Source organism: Triticum aestivum, chromosome 6B, assembly GCF_018294505.1.
Source record: "Triticum aestivum cultivar Chinese Spring chromosome 6B, IWGSC CS RefSeq v2.1, whole genome shotgun sequence".
In the NCBI taxonomy this organism is placed as follows: domain Eukaryota; kingdom Viridiplantae; phylum Streptophyta; class Magnoliopsida; order Poales; family Poaceae; genus Triticum; species Triticum aestivum.
In genome coordinates, this window is record NC_057810.1 from 724,777,656 (window position 1) to 724,792,380 (window position 14,725).

The window sequence follows — 14,725 nt, forward strand, 5'->3', positions numbered from 1 at the left end:
CGAATTGGACAGCTCGCGGTTGAATAGTTGCAGTCAACCGTTCACTTTGGAAAAGGATGAAAAAAAATAAAAAATAAAATTCACAAAAAATAAAAACAATGTGAATTCAAAAATGTGCATGGCTTTTGAAAAATGTTCACAAACTTCAAAAAAAGTTCAAGAATTTGAGAAAAAAAATCAAAGGTGTGAAAAAGGTTCATTGAATTTGAAAAACAAATGAAAAAAATCATCAATTTTGAAACAAAAATCACCAAATTTTAAAAAGTTCATCCATTTGAATAAAAGTTCATCAAATTAGTAAAAAAGATCATCGATATTGAAAAAAGTTCATCAATTTCACAAAATGTTCATCAAATTTGAAAAATAGTTCATCAGATTTGAAAAAAGTTCATCCAATTTTAAAAGAGGTCATCTGATTTGAAAAGAGTCCATCGATTTTGAAAAAAAAAAGTTCATCGGATTTGAAATTGCTCTGCATTTTAAAGAAAGAAAAAACAATAATAAAGAAAAAAGTAAAGAAAAGGGGAAAAGATTAAAGAAAAGAAACAGAAAGGAAAGGAAAAAACACATAAAACCAGTTTAGGAAAAACTCGCAACGGAAAAACGGCTAGATGCTTTGCAAACCGAGGCTTCCGTGAACTAGGGAAAGTCTAAATAGAATAAAGGAAGTTTCTATGCACAAGTGATTCGACATTCCAGTAATTAGGTCGTTTCTCTCTGGATGTAAAGATGATGAATTCGAAACCTTTGTCATGAATGCAAATGACAAGCGCATATAGGTGATGTTTTTCTAAACATTTTGATATCTTATGTGCATTTTCCCGTGTTAGTATGAAGTTTACAAAGTACTCCCTCTATAAAGAAATATAAGAGCGTTTAGATCACTACTTTAGTGATCCAAATGCTCTTATATTTCTTTACGGAGGGAGTAACGGTCAAACGGTCAAAGGGAAAAAGCATAATAGGAGCGAAGTTGCTTGGGCAGAATCGAGGGTTTTTGGAAATTTAGGGTAAAAATGGGCTAATTGGTTTTATGTCCCTAATTGTGTCCCACTCGACTGTTTTACCCCTAATTTTCAAAAGCCATCGTTTCAGTCCAAGTCACTTCGCTCCTCTTATGCTTTTGTCTTTTGACCGTTTGACTTTCACTTTGAAAACTCCATAGCAAATTCATACTAAAACAGAAAAATGTAAATAAGATACTAAAATGTTCGGAAAAACATCACTTATATGTCAATGTCATTTGAATTCTTGACAAAGTGTTGGAAAGTGCCCATTCGAGTTTTAGCAAAGAAAAACATTGTTGGCAAAGAATGACAAATGTTTTAAGTGATTGCCAAGTTTCATCAAGGAATGACATTCATGGAAGTCGTGGCAAAAAAACATCTATTTTGGAGTGCTGGTTGTTTTTTCTTTTTTGCCATGAGTTTCACGAATGCCATTCCCTAATGAAACTTGGCAAGCACTTAAAACATTTCTCATTCTTAGCCACCAATTTTTTTTATATTTTTTGAATTTTTTAGAATTTATTGTCCAGTGTGCTATTATAAGAGCTAAAACTCGGATGGGCACTTTCCAACACTTTTATCATGAATGCAAATGACATTGACATATACATAACATTTTACTGAATATTTTAATATCTTATTTGCAATTTTTGGATTTAGTATTGTTTTGAAGTTTTTAAAGTGACAGACAAAGGGCAAAAGCATAAGAGAAGCAAAGTGACTTTGGACAGAACCGATGACTTTTAAAAAATAGCGGTAAAACAACCGAGTATTACACAACTAGAGGCATAAAACTAATTATCCCTAAGAAAATGGATCACCTGATATGTCAAGACATATTGATGTTCAACCACGTGAAGATGAATGTGACAGTTGCAAATCACAAGGAATTACAAGTTGGTGCAGGGAGGGGCTTGTGAAATCAACATGGTAGAGTATAATGACCAAGCTCACCACCTAGGGATTGATCACATTTCTCGATCATGACAAAGAGGAGAAGCGGCAACACAAATGACTTGCTAGAGGACCCGCAAAAAAGGATGACTTGCTAGAGGTGTGTGAGAGTTTGTTTCTCCCGTTGCGATATACGGACATCTGCGTGCATATAAAAAAAAAGATGGCAACCTGCCTGGCTATTTTCGTCCAAGCCCTGGGTCGCTGCTGATTATATATCATTAAATCAAGAAAGATACTTAGTGCCAGCCCTTGGTTTGTGGCCTTGTATATAAAAATGAAGGGCGTACTAACTTGCGTGCGCGGGAATCAAAACAAATCATCGCCATAACTTTCAGAGGCTGAAAAATGACTTCCTGAAACAGGAGTAGTAGTACTACTTCATACAAGAACATTGCCATCCATCAGAGACAACAAGAAGCGATTCTAGTGCTATTAGTAGCTTCTACTGTTGATCATAGCACCGAAACAAACAGACAAACTGAATCATTCCAGCTCGGAAAGGCGCCACTTCATGCATAAACCTCAGAAAGGCGCGATTCAGAATCTCGGAGAATGCGGTGCGCATCATTTCAAGCAGCTTTCGCCTTTTTTTTACTCTTCTTCTTCTTCTTCTTCTTTCTTTTTTACCAGCAGGCAACCAATCACGCCACTTTTTTCATATTACATGTGCGTTTGCATGACAATCATGACACATTCACACTTCTCTCGCGCTGCCTCTACTACCAGCTGATGTGATGTGATAAACTGAAGAGCAAACCAATTTTTAATTTTATTTTTGCAGAAACCAAAGATAAAACCACCTTTTTATTTCGTTTTCGTGGAAACCGAAGAGCAAACCAGCACTAGAAGGAATGTTCCATCAAGTTAAAACATTTTAGTTTCAGAATTTTGATCGCCCTTATCTACTGCAACTGGATTAGCAGCAGCAGGGACCATCAGGGGAGTAAAAGGACAAATGAGCGAGGCAGAAATCACACGCAGCACAACAAAGTTGACTATGTTCGGTGCTCTGCTATCCAGGATAGGGGGTAGACAAACAATGAGAAAAGAGGACATGGGACCTGAAAGCGGGGTACCCTCCTCCCCACTCGGCACAAAAAAGGAGAACAAACTAACAAAGGCTAATCTAATCATCATGCTAATTAACGCAAAACAGACCAAGCAAATGCAGGGGCAGACACGATTCCCTTCCCTCTCTCATTCAGCATAAAAAGTTGGTTTGCGACCCACAAGTACAGTACAGCCCCCCACAGGCCACAGGAAACGGTTATTCTACCTCAAAGTCAGCAGCCGCAAATAGTGCAATGCCAGGGTGATGCAATCCCGTGCTAAAAGGTCTAATCCCCTCCATCCGCAGCTGAATTTCGCAAACAATGGTATCATAACAAGTATGAGTGGGGTAGGTTTCTTGTGGTTTGCTTGAACAACCAGTGGAAGGCCATAGTTGTAGCCACGGCAGTAGCTGAACGATAATCTCACTGTCAATATTGACACATTGGTATCAATACTCGAGATCCCAGTTGCCCAGAATCTAGATGCGCATATCACTTGTCCAGTTCATCCAACCAGCGTGCACCCTCCCGCCCTAAAAAAAGCTAGTATTGCACCATGCACTCGTAGTGTTTGTGCCTACCTCTACCTATACATGTTCTTTCACTGCATTGTCCGCAAATCTACATCTACTTGCTTTACGCTTGTCGGTGTTACAATCTCAAATACTGGTATAATTTTATTACTCTCTGCAATTTCAAAATATTAATCTATTAATAATTTGTTTGAGAGTGCTTTTACAGTCCTATATAAGTTTACACTATGTGTTTTTCTACCACATCACACCTTTGACATTGCAAGATCTTTCAACCATATATAAATGATGGTTTCTCTTTTGATCAAAAGGTATGAACAGGTGGGCCTGTGTCTGTTCAATTCCGTATTAGCACACGATATCCAGGGGCGAGAGGTTCAACGGTAGGCCCATGTCTGATGTCTGTCCTCTCCGCGAGGTTTGGAGGCTTCTTTTTTGACTCATTGTGTATTCAGCCTGGGCCATACCTCTTGCCTCATGACTATAAAAAGTTTGCAGTCCCAAATTTGATGCACACATTTAGAACAGTTTCCAATTGCACAATGGTTTCCTATCAAATGCTGACTTGTAATTGATGCAGCTTTGAAACAGGTCAAAGTTTGTCGGTACACAGAAATTTTCGACAATGCTCGGTATAATGACAATTAGAATAATAGTCCCGGATTAAGGGCAACTAGTCCTCCCTGATTTGCAGCCTGTTGTTGGAGAATCTCCCCCCAATCCCAATGCCAATCGCTAGTGGAATAATATATTGACCACAAATTAAGGGTGTCCAGTACCTAAAAAGAGGATTAGGACACCAATTGTTGACTGCTAATGATGTGATTGGATAGGCTCTGGATTAATTTAAGCCTCACTTCAACCACCAACTGAATATAATCACTTGTCTGATCATGTCTGCCTAGCTACATAAACAATTCTAGTTGTGCGCTCTGCTCCTGTGATATACTTTTACCATACTTCATTATTCCAAAAATATGGATTTCTCATTTCATTACGTTCAAACAAGGTGTGTAGGTGGAGAATACCTAGTGCCGCTAGACACCTTTCACGTCAATCCCACAAGCCTCCTCTTATCTATTCCCAGTCGCTCGTGCAGGGGAGTAAGTTAAAATATAAAAAACTCAGGTAAATAAATTACAGAATGACTTACGTAAACACCTAAAAGATACTAAACCTCGATTCCAGTGGATAATGGAATAGCAGAGTTAACCATTTCATCAATGTGGTTAACTCCCTCAATAAACTTTACTTGAGAACGTTCTAATTCTTCTATAAATTAGATATATGGACCATTATCAATTCTACCTATTTTGACCCTCCTTTTTGGGAATAACAACAAAGGTACTCATAATTGTGTGGTTAGAAAGAGAAATATTTGCAACAAAATATTGGCTACAATTAAGGAGGTCTTATCAACAAAATTTCCATTTACTGGATCTAGGCATAATTTCTAACCCATTCTATATAGAATTGTTTTCATTCCTTCTATGAACAAGAATCTCTATTTCTGAATTAAATGGAGAATCCAGGATCTTTTTTTTCTAGAACAAAACAATAAAATAATTTACTAGAACAAAACAATAAAATAATATTCTGTATATAAATCCAGATTTTGATGAAATTTCAATTTTTTTGCTACTCTGATTGATTTTACTCTGTTTATCCTGCAGTTTAATTTAGTTTTAATTTTGATGTATTATGTAATGACAATACAATGAAATTAATTGTGTAAAAATGTAATCTCAATAAAATAAAAAAGAAGTCATCATGTCATGTTATCGAGGACCATGTTTAAAAAATAATATGTAGTCTGGTACACTTTTAGTTGACCATAACCAAAACGCATGTTGCTATTGACTTGAGGTGACTACGCATACACGGACATGTTACAAGACTTCCTCTCGTTTTCCTCACCTCACCCTAGGTAGATACGGCAAACTCTTCCCTCGGAACTTCACCGATGAGCTCGTGGATTCGTCTCCCCTCTGCCTCCACTCCGGTTACCAGTTTAGGTTATGGTTTTTTAGTCCTTGCTGGTGCAGTGCTCGGGCGAATGGCAGTGATACTTCTTCAAGTTTGTCTTGGGAGGGCTCCGATCCTCCTCGAGTTCGTCCGTCTGGACATTGTCGACGGAACTATGGCGTAGATTCATGTCGTGTCATTGGCATTGAGGTTAGGGTTTCTCACCACTTGACGAGATTTGGTATCAAGTGCTTCAGATCTATACAAGGGTTCAATGCGGCGACTGAGACTCTAGGGTGCTGGTCCTTAGGGTCACGTGCACAAAGACTTCTGGTTGTCATCGGCAAGGTCAAGCCGGCTCCGGTAGGTGAGCAGCGGCAACGACACATCAATGGCTCGTTTTGGTGGCAATAGTGGTTGTTTGGGGGTGTAGAAATCCCAATGTAATTTTTATTATGTTTGAGATACTTTGTACTTCCAGTGCACTTTGATTTCTGAATCATTTTCCTAAAAAAAATGACTTGAGTTGGCTATCGCTTTGAAATGTCAGGGTTTTGTTGTTTGCCGTTTTGCATAGTGCCGGTGACCTGGCTGTAGAAATTTACGTTGGGAATAGTTGCCTCTATCATACATCTGTTGGAGAAAACTGTTTTGCAGTTTGCTAGTACATGCATGCTTGGTCCCAGGCAGACGCAGATGGCATGTTGGAGGTGGCCAGCCTGCGGGTGAACAATCGTACTAGTTTGCAGTCCCATACAATGTAGTAGTAGCATTTTTTGCAGTCCCTTCTGTAGTTAGTTTGGCTGGCAACCCTAATCGACATGCATCCCTTCTGGGGATTTACAGCTGGACAGATATATACGTTTTGTATAACCAAGTTGATAAATCAAGTCCTGAGTGTGTTTACTGTAGGGTATGCAGATTAGTAAGTACTCCCTCCATCCCATAATGTAAGATGTTTTTTTTGACACTAGTGCTTCGATATGGCAATCACAGTGGAGTATATTTTTCAGATATAGGCAAGAATCAAGGACAGACTAGGATGAATCTCGGATAATATTGTCCAAGATGACATCATGTGGATCGCCAAATGGGCCCCAAATATATTGGCTAGCTTTTGAGGCCACCAATGACTTGTCCACCAAATCATGTCATCTGTCCCTCGCTATTATTATTTGTAGCATCTGTTATGTGTAGGTACGTTCTGTAGTACATCTATATCTCAATATTAATTAATCATTGCTTGGTAGGCCGCCACAAATTAATTAAATTAATTATCATCCATTTGGTGATTACGTAATATTATCCGAGAGACAATGATATTCTTTCCTATGGATAATATATAATCCTCTCATACCTCACGTCACCTTTCATTAATTAGATCATTGGTGAATTTGGTGACGATACTCTCTCCATTCAAAAATGTAGTGCATATTTTATTTCTAAAAGTCAAAGATGTGTTTGTTTGCTCAAGTTTAAAAAAAATCAACATCAGCAATATAAATCGAGAATCATTCGGGCATCACCAACGCCGACCCCCAAATGGCACATGGTATTCATTCGCGGACTGCTTTGGTCCAATCCGTGTACATGGATGCAGGAGCCGGTCATTGAACCACATCGCCTAAACGTCTGCCCATGTCCGACCAATTTAAAATTCAAATGCGTAGCGTCTGATCACAACCAAAAAGAGGTCGATGTTCATAGTTTTTATATTCCCGATCATAAAATTATCTCAGTTCGGTGGTCCGTGAAAAAAAAATTGATTTTTCTGCCCTGCCAGACTGGCTATCCGAGGCTCTCCTTTGCCTTTTATATGAGGTGGTGGGCTTGCCGTATTGCCAAGTTGATCTTTCGGGCGGTCGCCTTCGCCGAATCCTCCACCTCCTCCGTCTTCGACAGCCTTTTGTACGGTTCCATGCGGCGGCGGGGACGAATAAGGGCAGGAACTCGGGTGAGAGTGGCGAGAAAGTAGGAGATAGAGAAATGGGGGGTTTGCCGTGAAAACAATGCGGCCACCACCAAATGTGCGGGCCCCATTTCAATTTTAGGTGAGATGGGGTGTCGGAGTACTACGTGGCAGGTATCCGGACTCTCGTAAAGCTCCCCTGGTTTGCATCCGGTTTTCGGGGAAACGGGCACCCGGACTGGTCTGCGCACAAATGCGGACACCATTGAATGGCTTGCGGTGTCCAAACAGTTCGGTCCGAACGCTTGTGGGAGGTTTGCGCGTCGGCGCACGAGATGCCCTTAGATTCATCAAGAACTGTTTTATATTATATTTATTTAGTATGTTAGATGTCGATAACTTATTATATAAACTTGAAGAAACATAGATACGCCCAACATTTTAAAAATAAAGCATACACTACATTTTAAAGGAGCGAGTAATGAATTTATTGTTGTGTACATGCATGGTTGTACATGGCTAGCAGAGCCATACTTATTTAATTAGTAATGTGTGTGTGTGTGTGTGTGTGTGTGTGTGTGTGTGTGTGTGTGTGTGTGGAGCCTAGAGCGTCTTCCTAGACTAGCAAGAGTGGGCGAGTGTTGAGTTGGGTCACTATCTGTCTGCCCGTCCAAATGGATTCCCACCTTTATATGATTGATACTCATCTCACATTATTGGAGGGACACATTTTATAGTATACTTTTTATGCTGGGTTGATTTATACTTATAATTGAAAAAAATATCATTTTAAAAAAGAGATTGAAACCCCGCCTATGCATCATGGCAATGCACACAACCATTTTTGTAAACTATTATGCAGAGTACATAACAAATGCAATTAGGGTTGAAGCATTACAAAAAATCAAACAATTATGACTAAGTCCACTTTTTTTTGCATGAACACCTTCAGAAAGGGATAAACATTTTCACGCCATCGTTGCCACATCCGGTTGAAGACAGCGACGACTAGGATTTTCATTCATATTGTAGAGATCAGGCAATAAGACCAGCACCATTGCAAAAAGACAATGCTTCAATAAGGTATCAACACAAGTTCATCGTTGCTGATCCCAATCAATAAAGACCAGGACAAAAGTTTTCAGTAGAATATGAGCATCTGGATCACCTTACGGTTGGTTTGAAGCTTTAGAGCTACTCTAGCAGATCCCGCAAAACTCGCACACCCGTAAAATTCCGGAGAGTATGCGGGCTCAGCCAATTTTTCGGCCTGAAAAGAGCTCGCATACTCGCCCGGCCCGCAAAAATTGTTGCCGCGGCCCGCAAACCGCACGCCCCGACCGCTATATCTACGGTTGAAAGATCGTGGATGTCGCCTAGAGGGGGGGTGAATAGGCGTTTTAAAATAATTACGGTTTAGGCTTGAACAAATACGGAATAAACCTAGCGGTTAATTTGTCAAGCACAAAACCTAAAACAACTAGGCTCACCTATGTGCACCAACAACTTATGCTAAGCAATATAAGCAACTATGTGATAGCAAGATATATGACAAAGAACAATATGGCTATCACAAAGTAAAGTGCATAAGTAAAGGGTTCGGGTAAGAGATAACCGAGGCACGCGGAGACGACGATGTATCCCGAAGTTCACACCCTTGCGGATGCTAATCTCCGTTTGGAGCGGTGTGGAGGCATAATGCTCCCCAAGAAGCCACTAGGGCCACCGTAATCTCCTCACGCCCTCGCACAATGCAAGATGTCGTGAATCCACTAAGGGACCCTTGAGGGCGGTTACCGAACCCGTACAAATGGCAACCCTTGGGGGCGGTCATCGGACCCGTACACTTTGGCAACCCTTGGGGGCGGTCACCGGTACCCGTCAAATTGCTCGGGGCGATCTCCACAACCTAATTGGAGACCCCGACGCTTGCCCGGAGCTTTACACCACAATGATTGAGCTCCGAACACCACCAACCTTCTAGGGCGCCCAAGCACCCAAGAGGAACAAGCTCAAGGGCACCAAGCACCCAAGAGTAATAAGTTTCTCAACTTGTAACTTCCACGTATCACGTGGAGAACTCAAACCGATGCACCAAATGCAATGGCAAGGGCACACGGAGTGCCCAAGTCCTTCTCTCCCAAATCCCACCAAAGCAACTAATGCTAGGGAGGAAAATGAGAGGAAGAACGGAAGAAGAACACGCAGAACTCCAAGATCTAGATCCAAGGGGTTCCCCTCACTTAGAGGAGAAAGTGAATGGTGGAAACGTGGATCTAGATCTCGTCTCTCTTTTCCCTCAAGAACTAGCAAGAATCATTGGAGGGATTGAGAGTTAGCAAGCTCGAAAAAGATCAACAATGGAGGAAGAACACGAGCTCAAAGGATGAGGTTCATTGGGGAAGAAGACCCCCTTTTATAGGAGGGGGAAAAACCAACCGTTACCCCCCTACCAGTCCCGCAAAGAGCGGTACTACCGCTAGGCCAGCGGTACTACCGCTTAACAGCCTAAGCGGTACTACCGCTCCTCCTCGCGGTACTACCGCTCCAGAGCGGTACTACCGCCACTCCTGCCGCGGCTGGTACCGGAAAGTCCGACACGAAAAACGAGCCCTAGAATCGAGGCGGCACTAGCACAAAACCGCAGCGGTACTACGGCTGGGGCTACAAGTGGTACTACCGCTGTGGAGCGGTACTGCCGCTTATAGCACCCAAGCGGTACTACCGCTCCGGCCCGCGGTACTACCGCTCAGACCAGAGCAGGGAGAATAGCAGAAATGCCATAACTTCTTTATATGAGCTCCGAAATGAGCAAACTCAAGCTTGTTGGATACAAGACAACGAGTAGCATCAAAACAGCGTTGGAGGCAGGGGAGGTATGCCTAACAAACAAAGGAGTGAAACCTCCAACAGAGAAGAACCGGCATATCCTCCAACATCGAAAACATCATAGAAGATGCAAGTGAACTCCGTTTTCGATGAACTCGAGCTTGTCATAAAAATGACCATAAGCTCCAAATCTCACAAGGAGAAGAACCAAACAAGAACCAATAAAGATGATGCAAGGATGCAATGGTTTGAGCTCTCTACGAATGATACGATCAAGCAACTCATCGAGAGCCCCCCTTGATAGTACGGCAGTCGATCCTATAACCCGGTCTCCCACAACTACCGTGAGACTGGTAAAATAGAAAACCTATCAAGGGCAAACCTTTGCCTTGCACATGATCCACTTGAGCTAGATGATGACGATCTTCTCCTCCTCAAGATGGACCACCTTTCTTGATTGCGTTGGCTTGATGAAGACTAGTAGATTGCTCCCCCATACTCCACTATGGGTGAGCCACTCTTCTGCACATCTTCACAAGTCCATTGTTGCCACAATGGACGGCAAGCTTCAAGCATATGATCTCTTCATGATGATCTTACTTGAACTTGCACACCGCAACCTAACCCCACAAAAAACTCTCACGAAGACCATGGGTTAGTACAGAAAGCGTAATTGGCCATGCTTACCATACCATGGGATCGCTTGATCCGTCTCGCTACATCTTCTATGCTTTGTGTATTGATCAACTTGATTCATTCTTTGACTTAGTCTTGATCAAGCTTGAATCTTTCCAACTCTCTTCATTTGGATGATGTCTTGAAGGTAAACATGAATGATCACACACTCTTCTTCTTCAAGACATGCTTGCTATAAGACCAATCTTTGAATAATTCCTTAATAGCACCTTGGTCATCACAAACTCTCCTTGAAACCAACAAATAGACTCCAAGAAAAGCCTATGGACAAACCCTTCAAATATAACTCAAGGCAATCATTAGTCCATAGAGATTGTCATCAATTACCAAAACCAAACATGGGGGCGCCGCATGTTCTTTAAACGGTTCCGCGGCTCGTTTGCGGGTCGAAACCCTATCCCCCGCCGCCGCCGAGCCACGTGATTCCCCACCCCCTTCTCCACATTTCTCGCCGCCGGCGACCACCTCCCCCGCATCCGACCGTCATGTGGGGCCGCATGTGGAGCTCCGGACGCGGCTCCGGCAGCAGATCCGACGGCGGAAGTGACCCGGAGCGCGAGCGGCGCGTCCGCTCGGACGGCGCGAGGAAGCGCCGGCCCCGGAGGTGGACCAACCGCGGCATGTCGCCGCCGGCGAGCTTCCGGCGGAGCGAGATGGAGGAGTACGACCGCCGGGAGCTCCTCCTCCTCCGCCGCGGGCCTTCTCCCCGTGAAGAGGGAGTGGTCGGAGGACGAGGAGGAGCCGGAGGAGCCGGACAAGGAGGAGCCGGACTTCATCCCCGTCAAGGAGGAGCCCGAGGAGCCCGCTTCGCTCGGCCAACGCGGAGTCGTCGGGCCGTAAGACTACGTCGCCGACGTCGACGCCGTTGCGGCCGCCGACGTATGAACTATGTGTGTAGTGTGTTGATCATGTAAAATCTATATAGTATGTGATGAACTACTCGCGTCAACGAGGTGCAATTTCTGCCGCGAAAGTGTTTTTTCAAATTATGCAGTTTTAGATATGGTTTATGTTCGGACGCGCTAGTTTTTGACCCGCAAACGCGATCTTCGTCAAACCGCAAACGCGTTTTGCGGGTCAAGTTTTTGTGAGGTCCGCTAGAGAGTTGCTCTTGCACTAACCGTATGGCCTCAGCTCAGTGGCAATGGCATGATAGGTACTGAGTCAGCAAAAGTGCCACCTCACCCACACCTCTCCACGCCACAGCGATCTCGAATACGATTGGACCAGCCACTGGCCTGGCTACTACCCCTACAAGTCCACGACGCATACAGATACAGTCGAGTGTGTTGCTGTTGCACTCGTGGTCCGTGTCGGAACGGAACGAACGAACGTGGACATTTCTACCTCGCCCCACTAGCCCTACTGTACAGCAGAGGCCCACTCGCCAGGTCACGCTGCCCCCGGACCGTACGTCTCCGATAGCAACCGACACCGACGGCAACGGGGTCTTCTGGTCTGATCCCCGGTGGAGTGAACAACCTTGTGCGATGGCCAACGTAATGGCCAGCAACGTACGTACTCGTACATGCCACCATCATACATACTGTAGCATAGATGCCATTTTGTATCGAGCGGTGAAACGAAAATCATCCTAGGGATAAACTTACCACTTTTGGTGTATATATATGCGTGTCTTATCTGGCAAACTTGACAAACTTGACCTGTGGACGAAATCAAATCACAGAATGAACTGCCTGTGAAACTATTTCACGCGGCTGACCTTTTTGTGTGACGCCCGACACGAAGGCGCCACACTACACTATGCAACGCCTCACAGATAGGCGCTACACATCTGGCCAGCATTGCACCCCAGACTGCCTAAAAATTGCTAAGTCATTGTGCAGAGCCTAAGAGCTAGGCGCTGCATTGTATAGTGTGGCGCCTAGCTCTCAGGCGCTGCGCTAGTGGTTGCACTACAAAAAGAAGCAAACACTAGTGCAACGCCTAGAAGCTAGGCGCTGCACACTGACTTAGTAATTTTCGGATCACACGGATGCGACGCTGGCCAGGCGTGTAGCGCCTATCTGTGAGGCGTTGCACTGTGTAGTGTGGCGCCTTCGTATCGGGCGTCACACAAAAAGGTCGCGTGAAATAGTTTCACGAGCAGTTCATTCTGTGATTTAAATTTGTCCATTGGTTAAAGTTGTCAATTTTGCCGTCTTATCTCTCACATCGTGTCGTCCTGAGTAGAGTGGTCTATCCATGCATGCAATGCATGCACGTGCCATCTTTCACTCACTCTCGCGGTTAAAAAAAAAAACGCATGCATGCAGTAGCAGATGGCCACACCGGCTGCAGCTCAAACCGTGAGGGCGCAGGGGATCTCACTCATCGGTGTCTGTGAGGTCAAAGCACGGAGCCCACACGGACGTCACGCGGGGATAAATACAAGGAGCGCATTATATGGGCTAGGTTTGGCTGGTCGACCGGGCGGGGCCGACAGGACGGGCCCTGTCAACAGTGTGTGGGCACTCACTGGACTCACTGAGCAGACCCCGGTCCGTCTGATCTACGGAACGCATCCGTGTTGCATATTCTTCTTCCGTGGGTGCTGTAGGAATGATCGGGCAGTGCAGGGACACGAACGGGCCCGCCCCGTCCGGGGTCGACCGGGACGTCTCAACAACCTTTCTTCATTACGCAAAATGGAATTTCTCCATTCCCCGACTTATCATGATTCATTTTTTAATTTGACATTGGTGCTTTCATTATTTTTAGATTTTTTTCACGACTTTTGGTGACGTGTGTTCAGTGTGAGGAGACGTTCATGTCGACTATGAAGATGTCTGTAACGACTATGTCGATCTGAAAAATATGTGCCGGCCCAGTCGTTCAAAAGTTTCCATGGATGCGTTCGTAGTCGGTGGGAACGTCTCCTCACACTAAACGTACATGGCCGAAAAGACTAGAATAAATTCAGAAATATACGACCACCAATGCCCAATCTAAAACTTGAACTTTGATGAGTTGGTTCCACCACAATATATCTAAGCATCTGACCTACGCTGTGCAATACATACTCACATTCAACCATGTGAATGCATGCACAAACATCTTACACTTCAGAGCATCTCGACAGATTGCCCCAGCAGAACTTGAGATTGACAAATTAATCATAAACACCACCTAGTCAATGGACAAGTCATACAATAACACCAGAAAGTATTTCAATCCAAAGATATTGTGAACTCCTGTGCCAAGTCTAGGATCTAAGCCCTGAGGGTTGGTTCACTATCACTAACCTAGCCATCTAAGGTATGATTGGTTCGTGACTTCTCATCATCCCAAATTGATTCCCGGAAGTCAAACATCCGATTACTTATGTGCCCTACCGCTGTCATGCACGCATGCATGCATGCATGGGCCATGCATGTCATGTTAGTTGATTGCCAAATTAATTATGTGGCTGCACCATCCATCACAACCCACACTCTCACAAGATCACAACGTACCATGGATGCACTGCCCAGTGCCCTGCTCCACACGTACACCACGGTTCCATCCATCACTTTCTCCACGCACGCACGCATGCACACCAGGCACACCAGGCAGCGGCCTGTGCCGGAGAAAAACGGCGACATACACTGGTAGAAAAAGAGGCTTCCGTCCAGCCCCATTAGTCGCGAAACTGTAGGAACCGCGACTAATGAAGTCTTTAGTCGCGGTTCGGCAGACGAACCGCGATCAAAGGCTTGGGCCAGGGCGCTCGGTGGCCAGCTGGTGCACGTGAGGGGCTTTAGTCGCGGTTGGCCAGGCCAACCGCGACTAAAGGTG